The sequence below is a fragment of the Scardinius erythrophthalmus genome (genome assembly GCF_964197995.2).
Source record: "Scardinius erythrophthalmus genome assembly, chromosome: 5".
NCBI classification, from domain to species: Eukaryota; Metazoa; Chordata; class Actinopteri; order Cypriniformes; family Leuciscidae; genus Scardinius; species Scardinius erythrophthalmus.
Window position 1 is genome coordinate 39,437,681 of NC_138225.1, and position 25,338 is coordinate 39,463,018.

The window sequence follows — 25,338 nt, forward strand, 5'->3', positions numbered from 1 at the left end:
CGCTAGATCGTTTGTTGTCTGCTTTTTAATGAACATGGGAAGGAGTTAGTTCGGCTGTACCTGCAACATGCATTTATCTATGTCAACTATGTCATTCTTCAATGCACAACGTTAGATCGTATGTGCAATGCAATGCAACATGTTATCTCTTTAATAAACATTTGAAGGAGTTAGTTCTTGTGTGCAATGCAATGCAAAGCAATGCAAAAAATGCATGGCCTATGTTACTCTTCAATGCACAACGTTAGATCGTTTGTGCAATGCAATGCAAAATGTTATCTCTTTAATAAACATCGGAAGTAGTTAGTTTTGGAGTGCAATGCAATGCAATGCAATGCAAAAAGTGCATAGCCTATATGTTATACTTCAGTGCACAGCGTTAGATCGTTTGTGCAATGCAATGCAACATGTTATCCCTTTAATGAACATGGGAAGGAGCTAGTTCTGGTGTGCAATGCAATGCAAAGCAAAAAGTGAATAGCCTATGTTACTCTTCAATGCACAAACAATGAAATGTTGCATAACATATGTTAGATCGTGCAAAATGTTATCTCTTTAAAAAACATTTGAAGGAGTTAGTTCTGGTGTGCAATGCAATGCAAAAATGCATAAATGTTATTCTTTTAGTGCACAGTGTTAGGTCGTTTGTGCAAAGCAATATAATGTTGCATAACATATGTTTTCGTTTGTGCAATGCAATACAAGATCATTGCACCTTATTTCTTTAAAGAAAATGGGATTGATTTAGTTCTGGTGTGCAATGCAATGCAAGAATTGCATAACCTATATTATTCTTCAATACACAACGTTAGATCATTTGTGCAATGCAAAATGTTATCTCTTTAATAAACATTTGAAGGAGTTAGTTCTGGTGTGCAATGCAATACAATGCAAAAAGTGCATAAATATTCTTCAGTGCACAACGTTAGATCGTTTCTGCAAAACAATGAAATGTTGCATAACATATGTTATCTCTTTTATGAACATGGGAAGGAGTTAGTTCGGGTGTGCAATGCAATACAATGCATGCATTTAGTCTATATGTTATTCTTCAATGCACAAAGTTAGATCGTTAGACCAAAATGTTATCTCTTTAATAAATATTTGAAGGAGTTAGTTCTGGTGTGCAATGCAATGCAATGCAAAAAGTACATGGCCTATATGTTATTCTTCAGTGCACAACGTTAGATCGTTTGTGCAATGCAATGCAAAATGTTATCTCTTTAGTAAACATTTGAAGGAGTTAGTTCTGGTGTGCAATGCAAAGCAATGCAAAAAGTGCATAGCCTATATATTATTCTTCAATGCACAGCGTTACATCGTTTGTGCAGTACAATGCAATGCAACATGTTATCCCTTTAATCAACATGAGGAGTTAGTTCTGGTGTGCAATGCATAAAGTGCATAGCCTGTATGTTATTCTTCAATGCACAACGTAAGATCGTTTGTGCAATGCAATGCAACAACACTTGTTATCTCTTTAATAAACATGGGAATGAATTAGATCTACTGTGCAATGCAATGCAATCCAAGAAGTGCATAGCCTATATGTTATTGTTCAGTGGACAACGTTAGATCCTTTGTGCAATGCATAAATGTTATATCTTTAATGAACATGGGAAGGAGATAGTTCTGGTGTGCAATGCAATGCGAAAAGTGCTTTATCTATATGTTTATTCTTCAGTGCATTCCAAAGTTGCCCAACGACAGAATGCACTTAAGAATAAACATATAGATAAAGCACTTTTCGCATTGCATTGCACACTAGAACTAACTCCAATAGTGTCCATTGTAAAGCAACAGCTAGTGCAATGGTTATCCTTCACTGCACATTATCCTACTTATACATTCAGTAAACTGATTTTAACTTTCTATACATACTCTTTGACTCCTGATGTACGTAAGTACATGTTTGTCCAAAGTAACATATTTCTGGCCAAACAGTCCTCGATTTCTATACATACTCATTGACTCCTGATGCTTCATAAGCCAATATAGATATCCATACAGATATGGCTTATGGCTTACCTTTTGAACTTATTTGTGGTCAAAGTGTCCTCAAAATTTTTCAAACTATATAAAGTTATAGAATTCTTTTGATGATAAATCAGCTATTCAGAGGTCCCCTTTTGACCTCCTGAACATATTTCTGGCCAAAGAGTCCTCGATCTTGGGCTTTCTATATATACTCATAGACTACCTCTGATGCTTCAAAAGCTATATAGATGTCCATATCTGACCTTTTGAACTTATTTCTGGTCAAAGGGTCCTCAAAAGTTTTCAAACTATATAAAGTTATAGACTCTTTCTGATGATAAATCAGCTATTCAGAGGTCCCCTTTTGACCTCCTAAACATATTTCTGGCCAAAGAGTCCTCGATCTTGGGCTTTCTATACATACTCATAGACTCCTTCTGATGCTTCATAAGCCATATAGATGTCCATATCTGACCTTTTGAACCTATTTGTGGTCAAAGTGTCCTCAAAACTATTCAAACTATATAAAGTTATAGAATTCTTTTGATGATAAATCAGATATTCAGAGGTCCCCTTTTGACCTCCTGAAAATATTTCTGGCCAAAGAGTCCTCGATCTTGGGCTTTCTATATATACTCATAGACTACCTCTGATGCTTCAAAAGCTATATAGATGTCCATATCTGACCTTTTGAACTTATTTCTGGTCAAAGGGTCCTCAAAAGTTTTCAAACTATATAAAGTTATAGACTCTTTCTGATGATAAATCAGCTATTCAGAGGTCCGATTTTGACCTACTGAACATATTTCTGGCCAAATAGTCCTAAAAGATTAATACTATACATTCAGACTGATATCTTAGGATGTTATATCCTCCTGACAAAAGACTATATTTGACACACTGAATTTTTTCCTGGCCAAGGACTATTCGAAACTTGGGCTTTCTATATATACTCCTTCTGATGCTTCATAAGCCATATAGATGTCCATATCTGACCTTTTGAACTTATTTGTGGTCAAAGTGTCCTCAAAAATTTTCAAACTATATAAAGTTCTAGAATTCTTTTGATGATAAATCAGCTGTTCAGAGGTCCCCTTTTGACCTCCTGAACATATTTATGGCCAAAGAGTCCTCGATCTTGGGCTTTCTATATATACTATTAGACTCCCTTTGATGCTTCAAAATCCATATAGAGGTCCATATCTGACCTTTTGAACTTATTTGTGGTCAAAGTGTCCTCAAAATTTTTCAAACTATATAAAGTTCTAGAATTCTTTTGATGATAAATCAACTATTCAGAGGTCCCCTTTTGACCTCCTGAACATATTTCTGGCCAAAGAGTCCTCGATCTTGGGATTTCTATACATACTCATAGACTCCTTCTGATGCTTCATAAGTCATGTATATATGTCCATATGACCTTTTGAACTTATTTGTGGTCAAAGTGTCCTCCAAATTTTTCAAACTATATAAAGTTATAGAATTATTTTGATGATAAATCAGCTATTCAGAGGTCCCCTTTCAACTTCCTGAACATATTTCTGCCCAAAGAGTCCTCGATCTTGGGCTTGCTATATATACTCATAGACGCCATTTGATGCTTCAAAATCCATATAGGTGTCTATATCTGACCTTTCGAACTTATTTCTGGTCAAAGGGTCCTAAAAAATTTTCAAACTATATAAAGTTATAGAATTTTTTGATGATAAATCAGCTATTCAGAGGTCCCCTTTTGACCTCCTGGACATATTTCTCGCCAGAGTCCTCGATTTTGGGCTTTCTATACATACTCATAGACTCCTTCTGATGCTTCCTAAGCCATATAGATGTCCATATCTGACCTTTTGAACTTAATTTTGTTAAGTGTCCTCAAAAATTTTCAAACTATATAAAGTTATAGAATCCTTTTGATGATAAATCAGCTATTCTGATGTTTTGACCTACTGAACATATTTCTGGCCAAAGAATCCTCGATCTTGGGCTTTCTATACATACTCATAGACTCCTTCTGATGCATCATAAGCCATATAGATGTCCATATCTGACCTTTTGAACTTATTTGTGGTCAAAGGGTCCTCAAAATGTTTCAAACTATATAAAGTTATAGAATTCTTTTGATGATAAATCAGATATTCAGAGGTCCCCTGTTGACCTTCTGAACATATTTCTCGCCAAAGAGTCCCCGATCTTGGGCTTTCTTCTATATATAGTCATAGACTCCCTCTGATGCTTCAAAATCTATATAGATGTCCATATCTGACCTTTTGAACTTATTTGTGGCCAAAGGGTCCTCAAAATGTTTTAAAATACATACAGTTATAGAATCCTTTTGATGATAAATCAGCTATTCAGAGGTTTTGACCTCCTGAACATATTTCTGGGCAAAGAGTCCTCGATCTTGGGCTTTCTATACATACTCATAGACTCCTTCTGATGCATCATAAGCCATATAGATGTCCATATCTGACCTTTTGAACTTATTTGTGGTCAAAGGGTCCTCAAAATCTTTTCAAACTATATAAAGTTATAGAATTCTTCTATGATAAATCAGCTATTCAGAGGTCCCCTTTTGACCTCCTGAACATATATCTGGCAAAAGAGTACTCGATCTTGGGCTTTCTATACATACTCATAGACTCCTTCTGATGCTTCATAAGCCGTAAATATAAGTCCATATGACCTTTTGAACTTATTTGTGGTCAAAGTGTCCTCCAATTTTTTCAAACTATATAAAGTTATAGAATTCTTTTGATGATAAATCAGCTATTCAGAGGTCCCCTTTCGACTTCCTGAACATATTTCTGGCCAAAGAGTCCTCGATCTTGGGCTTTCTATATATACTCATAGACGCCATTTGATGGTTCAAAATCCATATAGATGTCCATATCTGACCTTTTGAACTTATTTCTGGTCAAAGGGGCCTATAAAGTTTTTAAACTATACAAAGTTATTGACTCTTTCTGATGATAAATCATCTATTCAGAGGTCCCCTATTGACCTACTGAACATATTTCTGGCCAAAGAGTCCTAAAAGATTAATACAATACATTCAGACTGATATCTTCGGATGTTATATCCTCCTGACAAAGACCATATTTGACATACTGAATTTTTTCCTGGCCAAGGAGTATTCGAAACTTGGGCTTTCTATACACTCCTTCTGATGCTTCATAAGCCATATATATGTCCATATTTGACCTTTTGAACTTATTTGTGGTCAAAGGGTCCTCAAAATTTTTCAAACTATACAAAGTTATAGAATCCTTTTGATGATAAATCAGCTATTCAGAGGTTTTCATCTCCTGAACATATTTCTGGCCAAAGAGTCCTCGATCTTGGGCTTTCTATACATATAGACTCCGTCTGATGCATCATAAGCCATATATATGTCCATATCTGACCTTTTGAACTTATTTGTGGTCAAAGTGTCCTCAAAATTTTTCAAACTATATAAAGTTATAGAATTCTTTTGATGATAAATCAGCTATTCAGAGGTCCCCTTTTGACCTCCTGAACATATTTCTGGCCAAAGAGTCCTCGATCTTGGGCTTTCTATATATACTCATAGACTACCTCTGATGCTTCAAAATCTATATAGATGTCCATATCTGACCTTTTGAACTTATTTCTGGTCAAAGGGTCCTCAAAAGTTTTCAAACTATATAAAGTTATAGACTCTTTCTGATGATAAATCAGCTATTCAGAGGTCCCCATTTGACTTACTGAACATATATCTGGCCGAAGAGTCCTAAAAGATTAATACAATACATTCAGATTGATATCTTCGGATGTTATATCCTCCTGACAAAAGACCATATTTGACATACTGAATTTTTTCCTGGCCAAGGAGTATTCGAAACTTGGGCTTTCTATACATACTCCTTCTGATGCTTCATAAGCCATATAGATGTCCATATCTGACCTTTTGAACTTATTTGTGGTCAGTGTCCTCCAAATTTTTCAAACTATATAACGTTATAGAATTCTTTTGATGATAAATCAGCTATTCAGAGGTCCCCTTTTGAACTCCTGAACATATTTCTGGCCAAAGAGTCCTCGATCTTGGGCTTTCTATACATACTCATAGACTCCCTCTGATGATTCATAAGCCATATATATGTCCATATCTGACCTTTTGAACTTATTTGTGGTCAAAGTGTCCTCAACATTTTTCGAACTATATAAAGTTATGGAATTCTTTTGATGATAAATCAGCTATTCAGAGGTCCCCTTTTGAGTCTATATGTATAGAAAGCCCAATATCGAGGACTCTTTGGCCAGAAATATGTTCAGCAGGTCAAAAGAGGACCTCTGAATAGCTGATTTATCATCAAAAGAATTCTATAACTTTAAATAGTTTGAAAAATTTGGAGGACACTGACCACAAATGAGTTCAAAAGGTCAGATATGGACATCTATATGGCTTATGATGCATCAGAAGGAGTATGTATAGAAAGCACAAGTTTCGTATACTCCTTGGCCAGAAAAAAATTCAGTATGTCAAATATGGACTTTTGTCAGGAGGATATAACATCCGAAGATATCAGTCTGAATGTATTGTATTAATCTTTTAGGACTCTTTGGCCAGAAATATGTTCAGTAGGTCAAAAGGGGACCTCTGAATAGCTGATTTATCATCAGAAAGAGTCTATAACTTTATATAGTTTGAAAACTTTTGAGTACCCTTTGACCAGAAATAAGTTCAAAAGGTCAGATATGGACATATATATGGCTTTTGAAGCATCAGAGGGAGTCTATGAGTATTTATAGAAAGCCCAAGATCGAGGACTCTTTGGCGAGAAATATGTTTAGGAGGTCAAATGACCTCTGAATAGCTGATTTATCATCAAAAGAATTCTATAACTTTATATATTTTGAACATTTTTGAGGACACTTTGACTACAAATAAGTTCAAAAGGTCAGATATGGACATCTATATGGCTTATGATGCATCAGAAGGAGTCTATGAGTATGTATAGAAAGCCCAAGATTGAGGACTCTATGGCCAGAAATATGTTCAGGAGGTCAAAACCTCTGAATAGATGATTTATCATCAAAAGAATTCTATAACTTTATATAGTTTGAAAACTTTTGAGGACACTTTGACCACAAATAAGTTCAAAAGGTCAGATATGGACATCTATATGGCTTATGATGCATCAGAAGGAGTCTATGAGTATGTATAGAAAGCCCAAGATTGAGGACTCTTTGGCCAGAAATATGTTCAGCAGGTCAAAACCTCTGAATAGCTGATTTATCATCAAAAGGATTCTATAACTTTATATAGTTTGAAAAATTTTGAGGACACTTTGACCACAAATAGGTTCAAAAGGTCAGATATGGACATCTATATGGCTTATGAAGCATCAGAAGGAGTCTATGAGTATGTATAGAAACCCTAAGATCGAGGACTCTTTGGCCAGAAATATGTTCAGGAGGTCAAAACCTCTGAATAGCTGATTTATCATCATAAGAATTCTAGAACTTTATATAGTTTGAAAAATTTTGAGGACATTTCACCTCAAATAAGTTCAAAAGGTCAGATATGGACATCTATATGGCTTATGATGCATCAGAAGGAGTATGTATAGAAAGCACAAGTTTCGTATACTCCTTGGCCAGAAAAAAATTCAGTTTGTCAAATATGGACTTTTGTCAGGAGGATATAACATCCGAAGATATCAGTTTGAATGTATTGTATTAATCTTTTAGGACTCTTTGGCCAGAAATATGTTCAGTAGGTCAAAAGAGGACCTCTGAATAGCTGATTTATCATCAGAAAGAGTCTATAACTTTATATAGTTTGAAAACTTTTGAGGACCCTTTGACCAGAAATAAGTTCAAAAGGTCAGATATGGACATATATATGGCTTTTGAAGCATCAGAGGGAGTCTATAAGTATATATAGAAAGCCCAAGATCGAGGACTCTTTGGCGAGAAATATGTTTATGAGGTCAAATGACCTCTGAATAGCTGATTTATCATCAAAAGAATTCTTTATACACTATATATATATATATATATATATATATATATATATATATATATATATATATATATATACTTTATATAGTTTGAACATTTTTGAGGACACTTTGACCACAAATAAGTTCAAAAGGTCAGATATGGACATCTATATGGCTTTTGAAGCATCAGAGGGAGTCTATGAGTATTTATAGAAAGCCCAAGATCGAGGACTCTTTTTGGCGAGAAATATGTTTAGGAGGTCAAATGACCTCTGAATAGCTGATTTATCATTAAAAGGATTCTAGAACTTTATATAGTTTGAAAAATTTTGAGGACACATTGACCACAAATAAGTTCAAGAGGTCAGATATGGACATCTATATGGCTTATGAAGCATCAGAAAGAGTCTATGAGTTTATGTAGAAATCCCAAGATCGAGGACTCTTTGGCCAGAAATATGTTCAGGAGTTCAAAAGGGGATGTCTGAATAGATGATTTATCATCAAAAGAATTCTATAACTTTATATAGTTTGAAAACTTTTGAGGACAATTTGACCACAAATAAGTTCAAAAGGTCAGATATGGACATCTATATGGCTTTTGAAGCATCAGAGGGAGTCTATGAGTATTTATAGAAAGCCCAAGATCGAGGACTCTTTGGCGAGAAATATGTTTAGGAGGTCAAATGACCTCTGAATAGCTGATTTATCATCAAAAGAATTCTATAACTTTATATAGTTTGAAAATTTTTGAGGACACTTTGACCACAAATAAGTTCAAAAGGTCAGATATGGACATCTATATGGCTTATGATGCATCAGAAGGAGTCTATGAGTATGTATAGAAAGCCCAAGATTGAGGACTCTTTGGCCAGAAATATGTTCAGGAGGTCAAAACCTCTGAATAGCTGATTTATCATCAAAAGGATTCTAGAACTTTATATAGTTTGAAAAATTTTGAGGACACGTTGACCACAAATAAGTTCAAAAGGTCAGATATGGACATCTATATGGCTTATGAAGCATCAGAAAGAGTCTATGAGTATGTGTAGAAATCCCAAGATCGAGGACTCTTTGGCCAGAAATATGTTCAGGAGTTCAAAAGGGGACGTCTGAATAGATGATTTATCATCAAAATAATTCTATAACTTTATATAGTTTGAAAACTTTTGAGGACACTTTGACCACAAATAAGTTCAAAAGGTCAGATATGGACATCTATATGGCTTATGATGCATCAGAAGGAGTCTATGAGTATATATAGAAAGCCCAAGATTTAGGACTCTTTGGCCAGAAATATGTTCAGCAGGTCAAAACTTCTGAATAGCTGATTTATCATCAAAAGGATTCTATAACTTTATATAGTTTGAAAATTTTTGAGGACACTTTGACCACAAATAAGTTCAAAAGGTCAGATATGGACATCTATATGGCTTATGAAGCATCAGAAAGAGTCTATGAGTATGTATAGAAATCCCAAGATCGAGGACTCTTTGGCCAGAAATATGTTCAGGAGTTCAAAAGGGGACGTCTGAATAGATGATTTATCATCAAAATAATTCTATAACTTTATATAGTTTGAAAACTTTTGAGGACACTTTGACCACAAATATGTTCAAAAGGCCAGATATGGACATCTATATTGCTTATGAAGCATCAGAAGGAGTCTATATGTATAGAAAGCCAAAGACCGAGGACTCTTTGGCCAGAAATATGTTCAGGAGGTCAAAAGGGGCCCTCTGAATAGCTGATTTATCATCAAAAGAATTCTATAACTTTATATAGTTTGAAAACTTTTGAGGACCCTTTGACCACAAATAGGTTCAAAAGGTCAGATATGGACATCTATATGGCTTATGAAGCATCAGAGGGAGTCTATGAGTATATATAGAAAGCCCAAGATCGAGGACTCTTTGGCGAGAAATATGTTCAGGAGGTCAAATGACCTCTGAATAGCTGATTTATCATCAAAAGAATTCTATAACTTTATATAGTTTGAAAATTTTTGAGGACACTTTGACCACAAATAAGTTCAAAAGGTCAGATATGGACATCTATATGGCTTATGATGCATCAGAAGGAGTCTATGATTATGTATAGAAAGCCCAAAATTGAGGACTCTATGGCCAGAAATATGTTCAGGAGGTCAAAAGCTCTGAATAGCTGATTTATCATCAAAAGGATTCTAGAACTTTATATAGTTTGAAAAATTTTGAGGACACTTTGACCACAAATAAGTTCAAAAGGTCAGATATGGACATCTATATGGCTTATGAAGCATCAGAAGGAGTCTATGAGTATGTATCGAAAGCCCAAGGTCGAGGACTCTTTGGCCAGAAATATGTTCAGGAGGACAAAAGAGGACCTCTGAATAGCTGATTTACAATCATAAGAATTCTAGAACTTTATATAGTTTGATGAGTTCAAAAGGTCAGAGATGGACATCTCTATGGCTTATGATGCATCAGAAGAAGTCTATGAGTATGTATAGAAAGCCCAAGATCGAGGACTCTTTGGCCAGAAGTATGTTCAGGAGGTCAAAACCTCTGAATAGCTGATTTATCATCAAAATGATTCTAGAACTTTATATAGTTTGAAAAATTTTGAGGACACTTTTACCACAAATAAGTTCAAAAGGTCAGATATGGACATCTCTATGGCTTATGAAGCATCAGAAGGAGTCTATGAGTATGTATCGAAAGCCCAAGGTCGAGGACTCTTTGGCCAGAAATATGTTCAGGAGGTCAAAAGAGGACCTCTGAATAGCTGATTTATCATCATAAGAATTCTAGAACTTTATATAGTTTGAAAAATTTTGAGGACATTTGACCACAAATGAGTTCAAAAGGTCAGAGATGGACATCTCTATGGCTTATGATGCATCAGAAGAAGTCTATGAGTATGTATAGAGAGCCCAAGATCGAGGACTCTTTGGCCAGAAGTATGTTCAGGAGGTCAAAACCTCTGAATAGCTGATTTATCATCAAAAGGATTCTATAACTTTATATAGTTTGAAAATTTTTGAGGACACTTTTACCACAAATAAGTTCAAAAGGTCAGATATAGACATATATATGGCTTATGAAGCATCAGAAGGAGTCTATGAGTATGTATAAGAAAGCCAAAGTTTCGAATACTCTTTGGCCAGAAATAAATTCAGTATGTCAAATATGAACTTTTGTCAGGAGGATATAGAATCCGAAGATATCAGTCTGAAGATATCAGCATTAATCTTTTAGGACTCTTTGGCCAGAAATATGTTCAGGAGGTCAAAACCTCTGAATAGCTGATTTATCATCAAAAGGATTCTATAACTTTATATAGTTTAAAAAATTTTGAGGACACTTTTACCACAAATAAGTTCAAAAGGACAGATATGGACATCTATATGGCTTATGAAGCATCAGAAGGAGTCTATATGTATAGAAAGCCCAAGATCGAGGACTCTTTGGCCAGAAATATGTTCAGGAGGTCAAAAGGGGACGTCTGAATAGATGATTTATCATAAAAAGAATTCTATAACTTTATATAGTTTGAAAACTTTTGAGGACACTTTGACCACAAATAAGTTCAAAAGGTCAGATATGGACATCTATATGGCTTTTGAAGCATCAGAGGGAGTCTATTAGTATTAATAGAAAGCCCAAGATCGAGGACTCTTTGGCGAGAAATATGTTTAGGAGGTCAAATGACCTCTGAATAGCTGATTTATCATCAAAAGAATTCTATAACTTTATATAGTTTGAAAATTTTTGAGGACACTTTGACCACAAATAAGTTCAAAAGGTCAGATATGGACATCTATATGGCTTATGATGCATCAGAAGGAGTCTATGAGTATGTATAGAAAGCCCAAGATTGAGGACTCTTTGGCCAGAAATATGTTCAGGAGGTCAAAACCTCTGAATAGCTGATTTATCATCAAAAGGATTCTATAACTTTATATAGTTTGAAAATTTTTGAGGACACTTTGACCACAAATAAGTTCAAAAGGTCAGATATGGACATCTATATGGCTTATGATGCATCAGAAGGAGTCTATGATTATGTATAGAAAGCCCAAAATTGAGGACTCTATGGCCAGAAATATGTTCAGGAGGTCAAAAGCTCTGAATAGCTGATTTATCATCAAAAGGATTCTAGAACTTTATATAGTTTGAAAAATTTTGAGGACACTTTGACCACAAATAAGTTCAAAAGGACAGATATGGACATCTATATGGCTTATGAAGCATCAGAAGGAGTCTATGAGTATGTATAGAAAGCCCAAGGTCGAGGACTCTTTGGCCAGAAATATGTTCAGGAGGTCAAAAGAGGACCTCTGAATAGCTGATTTATCATCAAAAGAATTCTATAACTTTATATAGTTTGAAAAATTTTGAGGACACTTTGACCACAAATAAGTTCAAAAGGTCAGATATGGACATCTATATGGCTTATGAAGCATCAGAAGGAGTCTATGAGTATGTATCGAAAGCCCAAGGTCGAGGACTCTTTGGCCAGAAATATGTTCAGGAGGACAAAAGAGGACCTCTGAATAGCTGATTTACAATCATAAGAATTCTAGAACTTTATATAGTTTGATGAGTTCAAAAGGTCAGAGATGGACATCTCTATGGCTTATGATGCATCAGAAGAAGTCTATGAGTATGTATAGAAAGCCCAAGATCGAGGACTCTTTGGCCAGAAGTATGTTCAGGAGGTCAAAACCTCTGAATAGCTGATTTATCATCAAAATGATTCTAGAACTTTATATAGTTTGAAAAATTTTGAGGACACTTTTACCACAAATAAGTTCAAAAGGTCAGATATGGACATCTCTATGGCTTATGAAGCATCAGAAGGAGTCTATGAGTATGTATCGAAAGCCCAAGGTCGAGGACTCTTTGGCCAGAAATATGTTCAGGAGGTCAAAAGAGGACCTCTGAATAGCTGATTTATCATCATAAGAATTCTAGAACTTTATATAGTTTGAAAAATTTTGAGGACATTTGACCACAAATGAGTTCAAAAGGTCAGAGATGGACATCTCTATGGCTTATGATGCATCAGAAGAAGTCTATGAGTATGTATAGAAAGCCCAAGATCGAGGACTCTTTGGCCAGAAGTATGTTCAGGAGGTCAAAACCTCTGAATAGCTGATTTATCATCAAAAGGATTCTATAACTTTATATAGTTTGAAAATTTTTGAGGACACTTTGACCACAAATAAGTTCAAAAGGTCAGATATAGACATACATATGGCTTATGAAGCATCAGAAGGAGTCTATGAGTATGTATAAGAAAGCCAAAGTTTCGAATACTCTTTGGCCAGAAATAAATTCAGTATGTCAAATATGAACTTTTGTCAGGAGGATATAGAATCCGAAGATATCAGTCTGAAGATATCAGCATTAATCTTTTAGGACTCTTTGGCCAGAAATATGTTCAGGAGGTCAAAACCTCTGAATAGCTGATTTATCATCAAAAGGATTCTATAACTTTATATAGTTTAAAAAATTTTGAGGACACTTTGACCACAAATAAGTTCAAAAGGACAGATATGGACATCTATATGGCTTATGAAGCATCAGAAGGAGTCTATATGTATAGAAAGCCCAAGATCGAGGACTCTTTGGCCAGAAATATGTTCAGGAGGTCAAAAGGGGACGTCTGAATAGATGATTTATCATCAAAAGAATTCTATAACTTTATATAGTTTGAAAACTTTTGAGGACACTTTGACCACAAATAAGTTCAAAAGGTCAGATATGGACATCTATATGGCTTTTGAAGCATCAGAGGGAGTCTATTAGTATTTATAGAAAGCCCAAGATCGAGGACTCTTTGGCGAGAAATATGTTTAGGAGGTCAAATGACCTCTGAATAGCTGATTTATCATCAAAAGAATTCTATAACTTTATATAGTTTGAACATTTTTGAGGACACTTTGACCACAAATAAGTTCAAAAGGTCAGATATGGACATCTATATGGCTTATGATGCATCAGAAGGAGTCTATGAGTATGTATAGAAAGCCCAAGATTGAGGACTCTTTGGCCAGAAATATGTTCAGGAGGTCAAAACCTCTGAATAGCTGATTTATCATCAAAAGGATTCTATAACTTTATATAGTTTGAAAATTTTTGAGGACACTTTGACCACAAATAAGTTCAAAAGGTCAGATATGGACATCTATATGGCTTATGATGCATCAGAAGGAGTCTATGATTATGTATAGAAAGCCCAAAATTGAGGACTCTATGGCCAGAAATATGTTCAGGAGGTCAAAAGCTCTGAATAGCTGATTTATCATCAAAAGGATTCTAGAACTTTATATAGTTTGAAAAATTTTGAGGACACTTTGACCACAAATAAGTTCAAAAGGACAGATATGGACATCTATATGGCTTATGAAGCATCAGAAGGAGTCTATATGTATAGAAAGCCCAAGATCGAGGACTCTTTGGCCAGAAATATGTTCAGGAGGTCAAAAGGGGACGTCTGAATAGATGATTTATCATCAAAAGAATTCTATAACTTTATATAGTTTAAAAACTTTTGAGGACACTTTGACCACAAATAAGTTCAAAAGGTCAGATATGGACATCTATATGGCTTTTGAAGCATCAGAGGGAGTCTATTAGTATTTATAGAAAGCCCAAGATCGAGGACTCTTTGGCGAGAAATATGTTTAGGAGGTCAAATGACCTCTGAATAGCTGATTTATCATCAAAAGAATTCTATAACTTTATATAGTTTGAACATTTTTGAGGACACTTTGACCACAAATAAGTTCAAAAGGTCAGATATGGACATCTATATGGCTTATGATGCATCAGAAGGAGTCTATGAGTATGTATAGAAAGCCCAAGATTGAGGACTCTTTGGCCAGAAATATGTTCAGGAGGTCAAAACCTCTGAATAGCTGATTTATCATTAAAAGGATTCTATAACTTTATATAGTTTGAAAATTTTTGAGGACACTTTGACCACAAATAAGTTCAAAAGGTCAGATATGGACATCTATATGGCTTATGATGCATCAGAAGGAGTCTATGATTATGTATAGAAAGCCCAAAATTGAGGACTCTATGGCCAGAAATATGTTCAGGAGGTCAAAAGCTCTGAATAGCTGATTTATCATCAAAAGGATTCTAGAACTTTATATAGTTTGAAAAATTTTGAGGACACTTTTACCACAAATAAGTTCAAAAGGACAGATATGGACATCTATATGGCTTATGAAGCATCAGAAGGAGTCTATGAGTATGTATAGAAAGCCCAAGGTCGAGGACTCTTTGGCCAGAAATATGTTCAGGAGGTCAAAAGAGGACCTCTGAATAGCTGATTTATCATCAAAAGAATTCTATAACTTTATATAGTTTGAAAAATTTTGAGGACACTTTGACCACAAATAAGTTCAAAAGGTCAGATATGGACATCTTTATGGCTTATGAAGCATCTGAAGGCGTCTATGAGTATGTATCGAAAGCCCAAGGTCGAGGACTCTTTGGCCAGAAATATGTTCAGGAGGACAAAAGAGGACCTCTGAATAGCTGATTTACAATCATAAGAATTCTAGAACTTTATATAGTTTGATGAGTTCAAAAGGTCAGAGATGGACATCTCTATGGCTTATGATGCATCAGAAAAAGTCTATGAGTATGTATAGAAAGCCCAAGATCGAGGACTCTTTGACCAGAAGTATGTTCAGGAGGTCAAAACCTCTGAATAGCTGATTTATCATCAAAATGATTCTAGAACTTTATATAGTTTGAAAAATTTTGAGGACACTTTTACCACAAATAAGTTCAAAAGGTCAGATATGGACATCTCTATGGCTTATGAAGCATCAGAAGGAGTCTATGAGTATGTATCGAAAGCCCAAGGTCGAGGACTCTTTGGCCAGAAATATGTTCAGGAGGTCAAAAGAGGACCTCTGAATAGCTGATTTATCATCATAAGAATTCTAGAACTTTATATAGTTTGAAAAATTTTGAGGACATTTGACCACAAATGAGTTCAAAAGTTCAGAGATGGACATCTCTATGGCTTATGATGCATCAGAAGAAGTTTATGAGTATGTATAGAAAGCCCAAGATCGAGGACTCTTTGGCCAGAAGTATGTTCAGGAGGTCAAAACCTCTGAATAGCTGATTTATCATCAAAAGGATTCTATAACTTTATATAGTTTGAAAATTTTTGAGGACACTTTGACCACAAATAAGTTCAAAAGGTCAGATATAGAAATATATATGGCTTATGAAGCATCAGAAGGAGTCTATGAGTATGTATAAGAAAGCCAAAGTTTCGAATACTCTTTGGCCAGAAATAAATTCAGTATGTTAAATATGAACTTTTGTCAGGAGGATATAGAATCCGAAGATATCAGTCTGAAGATATCAGCATTAATCTTTTAGGACTCTTTGGCCAGAAATATGTTCAGGAGGTCAAAACCTCTGAATAGCTGATTTATCATCAAAAGGATTCTATAACTTTATATAGTTTAAAAAATTTTGAGGACACTTTGACCACAAATAAGTTCAAAAGGACAGATATGGATATCTATATGGCTTATGAAGCATCAGAAGGAGTCTATATGTATAGAAAGCCCAAGATCGAGGACTCTTTGGCCAGAAATATGTTCAGGAGGTCAAAAGGGGACGTCTGAATAGATGATTTATCATCAAAAGAATTCTATAACTTTATATAGTTTGAAAACTTTTGAGGACACTTTGACCACAAATAAGTTCAAAAGGTCAGATATGGACATCTATATGGCTTTTGAAGCATCAGAGGGAGTCTATTAGTATTTATAGAAAGCCCAAGATCGAGGACTCTTTGGCGAGAAATATGTTTAGGAGGTCAAATGACCTCTGAATAGCTGATTTATCATCAAAAGAATTCTATAACTTTATATAGTTTGAAAATTTTTGAGGACACTTTGACCACAAATAAGTTCAAAAGGTCAGATATGGACATCTATATGGCTTATGATGCATCAGAAGGAGTCTATGAGTATGTATAGAAAGCCCAAGATTGAGGACTCTTTGGCCAGAAATATGTTCAGGAGGTCAAAACCTCTGAATAGCTGATTTATCATCAAAAGGATTCTAGAACTTTATATAGTTTGAAAAATTTTGAGGACACATTGACCACAAATAAGTTCAAAAGGTCAGATATGGACATCTATATGGCTTATGAAGCATCAGAAAGAGTCTATGAGTATGTATCGAAAGCCCAAGGTCGAGGACTCTTTGGCCAGAAATATGTTCAGGAGGACAAAAGAGGACCTCTGAATAGCTGATTTACAATCATAAGAATTCTAGAACTTTATATAGTTTGATGAGTTCAAAAGGTCAGAGATGGACATCTCTATGGCTTATGATGCATCAGAAGAAGTCTATGAGTATGTATAGAAAGCCCAAGATCGAGGACTCTTTGGCCAGAAGTATGTTCAGGAGGTCAAAACCTCTGAATAGCTGATTTATCATCAAAATGATTCTAGAACTTTATATAGTTTGAAAAATTTTGAGGACACTTTTACCACAAATAAGTTCAAAAGGTCAGATATGGACATCTATATGGCTTATGAAGCATCAGAAGGAGTCTATGAGTATGTATCGAAAGCCCAAGGTCGAGGACTCTTTGGCCAGAAATATGTTCAGGAGGTCAAAAGAGGACCTCTGAATAGCTGATTTATCATCATAAGAATTCTAGAACTTCATATAGTTTGAAAAATTTTGAGGACATTTGACCACAAATGAGTTCAAAAGGTCAGAGATGGACATCTCTATGGCTTATGATGCATCAGAAGAAGTCTATGAGTATGTATAGAAAGCCCAAGATCGAGGACTCTTTGGCCAGAAGTATGTTCAGGAGGTCAAAACCTCTGAATAGCTGATTTATCATCAAAAGAATTCTATAACTTTATATAGTTTGAAAAATTTTGAGGACACTTTGACCACAAATAAGTTCAAAAGGACAGATATGGACATCTATATGGCTTATGAAGCATCAGAAGGAGTCTATGAGTATGTATAGAAAGCCCAAGGTCGAGGACTCTTTGGCCAGAAATATGTTCAGGAGGTCAAAAGAGGACCTCTGAATAGCTGATTTATCATCAAAAGAATTCTATAACTTTATATAGTTTGAAAAATTTTGAGGACACTTTGACCACAAATGAGTTCAAAAGGTCAGAGATGGACATCTATATGGCTTATGATGCATCAGAAGGAGTCTATGAGTATGTATAGAAAGCCCAAGATCGAGGACTCTTTGGCCAGAAATATGTTCAGGAGGTCAAAAGGGGACCTCTGAATAGCTGATTTATCATCAAAAGAATTCTATAACGTTATATAGTTTGAAAAATTTGGAGGACACTGACCACAAATAAGTTCAAAAGGTCAGATATGGACATCTATATGGCTTTTGAAGCATCAGAGGGAGTCTATGAGTATATATAGAAAGCCCAAGATCGAGGACTCTTTGGCGAGAAATATGTTCAGGAGGTCAAATGACCTCTGAATAGCTGATTTATCATCAAAAGAATTCTATAACTTTATATAGTTGGAAATTTTTGAGGACACTTTGACCACAAATAAGTTCAAAAGGTCAGATATGGACATCTACATGGCTTATGATGCATCAGAAGGAGTCTATGAGTATGTATAGAAAGCCCAAAATTGAGGACTCTATGGCCAGAAATATATTCAGGAGGTCAAAAGCTCTGAATAGCTGATTTATCATCAAAAGGATTCTAGAACTTTATATAGTTTGAAAAATTTTGAGGACACTTTGACCACAAATAAGTTCAAAAGGACAGATATGGACATCTATATGGCTTATGAAGCATCAGAAGGAGTCTATGAGTATGTATAGAAAGCCCAAGGTCGAGGACTCTTTGGCCAGAAATATGTTCAGGAGGTCAAAAGAGGACCTCTGAATAGCTGATATATCATCAAAAGAATTCTATAACTTTATATAGTTTGAAAAATTTTGAGGACACTGACCATAAATAAGTTCAAAAGGTCAGATATGGACATCTATATGGCTTATGAATTATCAGAAGGAGTCTATGAGTATGTATCGAAAGCCCAAGGTCGAGGACTCTTTGGCCAGAAATATGTTCAGGAGGTCAAAAGAGGACCTCTGAATAGCTGATTTATAATCATAAGAATTCTAGAACTTTATATAGTTTGATGAGTTCAAAAGGTCAGAGATGGACATCTCTATGGCTTATGATGCATCAGAAGAAGTCTATGAGTATGTATAGAAAGCCCAAGATCGAGGACTCTTTGGCCAGAAGTATGTTCAGGAGGTCAAAACCTCTGAATAGCTGATTTATCATCAAAAGAATTCTATAACTTTATATAGTTTGAAAAATTTTGAGGACACTTTGACCACAAATAAGTTCAAAAGGACAGATATGGACATCTATATGGCTTATGAAGCATCAGAAGGAGTCTATGAGTATGTATAGAAAGCCCAAGGTCGAGGACTCTTTGGCCAGAAATATGTTCAGGAGGTCAAAAGAGGACCTGTGAATAGCTGATTTATCATCAAAAGAATTCTATAACTTTATATAGTTTGAAAAATTTGGAGGACACTGACCACAAATGAGTTCAAAAGGTCAGATATGGACATCTATATGGCTTATGAAGCATCAGAAGGAGTATGTATAGAAAGCCCAAGTTTCGTATACTCCTTGGCCAGAAAAAAATTCAGTATGTCAAATATGGACTCTTGTCAGAAGGATATAACATCCGAAGATATCAGTCTGAATGTATTGTATTAATCTTTTAGGACTCTTTGGCCATAAATATGTTAAGTAGGTCAAAAGGGGACTTCTGAATAGATGATTTATCATCAGAAAGACTCTATAACTTTATATAGTTTGAAAAATTTTGAGGGCACTTTTACCACAAATAAGTTCAAAAGGACAGATATGGACATCTATATGGCTTATGAAGCATCAGAAGGAGTCTATGAGTATGTATAGAAAGCCCAAGGTCGAGGACTCTTTGGCCAGAAATATGTTCAGGAGGTCAAAAGAGGACCTCTGAATAGCTGATTTATAATCATAAGAATTCTAGAAATTTATATAGTTTGATGAGTTCAAAAGGTCAGAGATGGACATCTCTATGGCTTATGATGCATCAGAAGAATTCTATGAGTATGTATAGAAAGCCCAAAATCGAGGACTCTTTGGCCAGAAGTATGTTCAGGAGGTCAAAACCTCTGAATAGCTGATTTATCATCAAAATGATTCTAGAACTTTATATAGTTTTAAAAATTTTGATTACACTTTTACCACAAATAAGTTCAAAAGGTCAGATATGGACATCTATATGGCTTATGAAGCATCAGAAGGAGTCTATGAGTATGTATCGAAAGCCCAAGATCGAGGACTCTTTGGCCAGAAGTATGTTCAGGAGGTCAAAACCTCTGAATAGCTGATTTATCATCAAAAGGATTCTATAACTTTATATAGTTTGAAAATTTTTGAGGACACTTTGACCACAAATAAGTTCAAAAGGTCAGATATAGACATATATATGGCTTATGAAGCATCAGAAGGAGTCTATGAGTATGTATAAGAAAGCCAAAGTTTCGAATACTCTTTGGCCAGAAATAAATTCAGTATGTCAAATATGAACTTTTGTCAGGAGGATATAGAATCCGAAGATATCAGTCTGAATTAGGGCTGACTTCTAATAGTCGAGGATTCGACGATTCGATTCGGAGAGGTCTGATTCGACTATGAACCTCATAGTCGAATACATGGGCGTCAGTTTGGTTTGAAATGTGCTGGGGACAGAGATGCATTCGCATTTTCAGAAGGGCTGGGTACCATTTTTATTTTATTTTTTCAGGTCATGTTTTGAAAGACGATGTCCTGTAGCTTACTAATGTAAATAAATAAAAATGTATTCAAAAATCTGCTTCACATTTTCAGCAGGGCTGCGGAGCGGCTGTGAGTTGACTCCACACGGTTCTCATGTGCGTTAAAAAGCTTTACATGGTTTAATGTACCTAAACAATGATAACCAAATTCCCCTCTCATGTTGCTCCACATAACCACTTAAAATGATAAAAAAAAAATCGAACCCAGAGTCCAATTATTATGGACGTTATCTGATATTAAGCGTTTCTGCTTCACATTTTCAGCAGGGCTGCGGAGCGGCTGTGAGTTGACTCCACACGGTTCTCATGTGCGTTAAAAAGCTGACTCCACACGGTTCTCATGTGCGTTAAAAAGCTGACTCCACACGGTTCTCATGTGCGTTAAAAAGCTTTACGTTGTTTAATGTACCTAAACAACGATTACCAAATTTCCCTCTCATATTGCTCCTCATAACCACTGAAAATGGTCAAAAAATCGAACCCAGAGTCCAATTATTATGGACGTTATCTGATATTAAGCGTTTCTGCTTCACATTTTCAGCAGGGCAGCGGAGCGGCTGTGAGTTGACTCCACGCGGTTCTCATGGGCGTGAAAAAGCTTTACGTGGTTTAATGTACCTAAACAACCATCACCAAATTTCTCTCTCATATTGCTCCTCATGTTTATGAAATGTTATGATATATGTGTGATATATATGTGTTTTTTTAGCTCTTTTGTTTGAAATGGAAAAAATCTAGCTGCTATCTAAAAAAAAAAAAGAAAAAAAAAAGGTTCGACTATCAGTCGACTACGGCAAAATCTAACGAATCAGATTCGACTATGAAAATCCTTAGTCGAAAACAGCCCTAGTCTGAAGATATCAGCATTAATCTTTTAGGACTCTTTGGCCAGAAATATGTTCAGGAGGTCAAAACCTCTGAATAGCTGATTTATCATCAAAAGAATTCTAGAACTTTATATAGTTTGAAAAATTTTGAGGACACTTTGACCACAAATAAGTTCAAAAGGTCAGATATGGACATCTATATGGCTTTTGAAGCATCAGAGGGAGTCTATTAGTATTTATAGAAAGCCCAAGATCGAGGACTCTTTGGCGAGAAATATGTTTAGGAGGTCAAATGACCTCTGAATAGCTGATTTATCATCAAAAGAATTCTATAACTTTATATAGTTTGAAAATTTTTGAGGACACTTTGACCACAAATAAGTTCAAAAGGTCAGATATGGACATCTATATGGCTTATGATGCATCAGAAGGAGTCGAGTATGTATAGAAAGCCCAAGATTGAGGACTCTTTGGCCAGAAATATGTTTAGGAGGTCAAAACCTCTGAATAGCTGATTTATCATCAAAAGGATTCTAGAACTTTATATAGTTTGAAAAATTTTGAGGACACATTGACCACAAATAAGTTCAAAAGGTCAGATATGGACATCTATATGGCTTATGAAGCATCAGAAAGAGTCTATGAGTATGTGTAGAAATCCCAAGATCGAGGACTCTTTGGCCAGAAATATGTTCAGGAGTTCAAAAGGGGACGTCTGAATAGATGATTTTTCATCAAAATAATTCTATAACTTTATATAGTTTGAAAACTTTTGAGGACACTTTGACCACAAATAAGTTCAAAAGGTCAGATATGGACATCTATATGGCTTATGATGCATCAGAAGGAGTCTATGAGTATGTATAGAAAGCCCAAGATTGAGGACTCTTTGGCGAGAAATATGTTCAGCAGGTCAAAACCTCTGAATAGCTGATTTATCATCAAAAGGATTCTATAACTTTATATAGTTTGAAAAGTTTTGAGGACACTTTGACCACAAATAAGTTCAAAAGGCCAGATATGGACATCTATATTGCTTATGAAGCATCAGAAGGAGTCTATATGTATAGAAAGCCAAAGACCGAGGACTCTTTGGCCAGAAATATGTTCAGGAGGTCAAAAGGGGACCTCTGAATAGCTGATTTATCATCAAAAGAATTCTATAACTTTATATAGTTTGAAAAATTTTGAGGACACTTTGACCACAAATAGGTTCAAAAGGTCAGATATGGACATCTATATGGCTTATGAAGCATCAGAAGGAGTCTATGAGTATGTATAGAAAGCCCAAGATCGAGGACTCTTTGGCCAGAAATATGTTCAGGAGGTCAAAACCTCTGAATAGCTGATTTATCATCATAAGAATTCTAGAACTTTATATAGTTTGAAAAATTTTGAGGACCCTTTGACCACAAATAAGTTCAAAAGGTCAGATATGGACATCTATATGGCTTATGAAGCATCAGAGGGAGTCTATGAGTTTATATAGAAAGCCCAAGATCGAGGACTCTTTGGCGAGAAATATGTTCAGGAGGTCAAAAGAGGACCTCTGAATAGCTGATATATCATCAAAAGAATTCTATAACTTTATATAGTTTGAAAAATTTTGAGGACACTGACCACAAATAAGTTCAAAAGGTCAGATATGGACATCTATATGGCTTATGAATTATCAGAAGGAGTCTATGAGTATGTATCGAAAGCCCAAGGTCGAGGACTCTTTGGCCAGAAATATGTTCAGGAGGTCAAAAGAGGACCTCTGAATAGCTGATTTATAATCATAAGAATTCTAGAACTTTATATAGTTTGATGAGTTCAAAAGGTCAGAGATGGACATCTCTATGGCTTATGATGCATCAGAAGAAGTCTATGAGTATGTATAGAAAGCCCAAGATCGAGGACTCTTTGGCCAGAAGTATGTTCAGGAGGTCAAAACCTCTGAATAGCTGATTTATCATCAAAAGAATTCTATAACTTTATATAGTTTGAAAAATTTTGAGGACACTTTGACCACAAATAAGTTCAAAAGGACAGATATGGACATCTATATGGCTTATGAAGCATCAGAAGGAGTCTATGAGTATGTATAGAAAGCCCAAGGTCGAGGACTCTTTGGCCAGAAATATGTTCAGGAGGTCAAAAGAGGACCTGTGAATAGCTGATTTATCATCAAAAGAATTCTATAACTTTATATAGTTTGAAAAATTTGGAGGACACTGACCACAAATGAGTTCAAAAGGTCAGATATGGACATCTATATGGCTTATGAAGCATCAGAAGGAGTATGTATAGAAAGCCCAAGTTTCGTATACTCCTTGGCCAGAAAAAAATTCAGTATGTCAAATATGGACTCTTGTCAGAAGGATATAACATCCGAAGATATCAGTCTGAATGTATTGTATTAATCTTTTAGGACTCTTTGGCCATAAATATGTTAAGTAGGTCAAAAGGGGACTTCTGAATAGATGATTTATCATCAGAAAGACTCTATAACTTTATATAGTTTGAAAAATTTTGAGGGCACTTTTACCACAAATAAGTTCAAAAGGACAGATATGGACATCTATATGGCTTATGAAGCATCAGAAGGAGTCTATGAGTATGTATAGAAAGCCCAAGGTCGAGGACTCTTTGGCCAGAAATATGTTCAGGAGGTCAAAAGAGGACCTCTGAATAGCTGATTTATAATCATAAGAATTCTAGAAATTTATATAGTTTGATGAGTTCAAAAGGTCAGAGATGGACATCTCTATGGCTTATGATGCATCAGAAGAAGTCTATGAGTATGTATAGAAAGCCCAAAATCGAGGACTCTTTGGCCAGAAGTATGTTCAGGAGGTCAAAACCTCTGAATAGCTGATTTATCATCAAAATGATTCTAGAACTTTATATAGTTTTAAAAATTTTGATTACACTTTTACCACAAATAAGTTCAAAAGGTCAGATATGGACATCTATATGGCTTATGAAGCATCAGAAGGAGTCTATGAGTATGTATCGAAAGCCCAAGATCGAGGACTCTTTGGCCAGAAGTATGTTCAGGAGGTCAAAACCTCTGAATAGCTGATTTATCATCAAAAGGATTCTATAACTTTATATAGTTTGAAAATTTTTGAGGACACTTTGACCACAAATAAGTTCAAAAGGTCAGATATAGACATATATATGGCTTATGAAGCATCAGAAGGAGTCTATGAGTATGTATAAGAAAGCCAAAGTTTCGAATACTCTTTGGCCAGAAATAAATTCAGTATGTCAAATATGAACTTTTGTCAGGAGGATATAGAATCCGAAGATATCAAGATATCAGCATTAATCTTTTAGGACTCTTTGGCCAGAAATATGTTCAGGAGGTCAAAACCTCTGAATAGCTGATTTATCATCAAAAGGATTCTATAACTTTATATAGTTTGAAAAATTTTGAGGACACTTTGACCACAAATAAGTTCAAAAGGACAGATATGGACATATATATGGCTTATGAAGCATCAGAAGGAGTCTATATGTATAGAAAGCCCAAGATCGAGGACTCTTTGGCCAGAAATATGTTCAGGAGGTCAAAAGGGGACGTCTGAATAGATGATTTATCATCAAAAGAATTCTATAACTTTATATAGTTTGAAAACTTTTGAGGACACTTTGACCACAAATAAGTTCAAAAGGTCAGATATGGACATCTA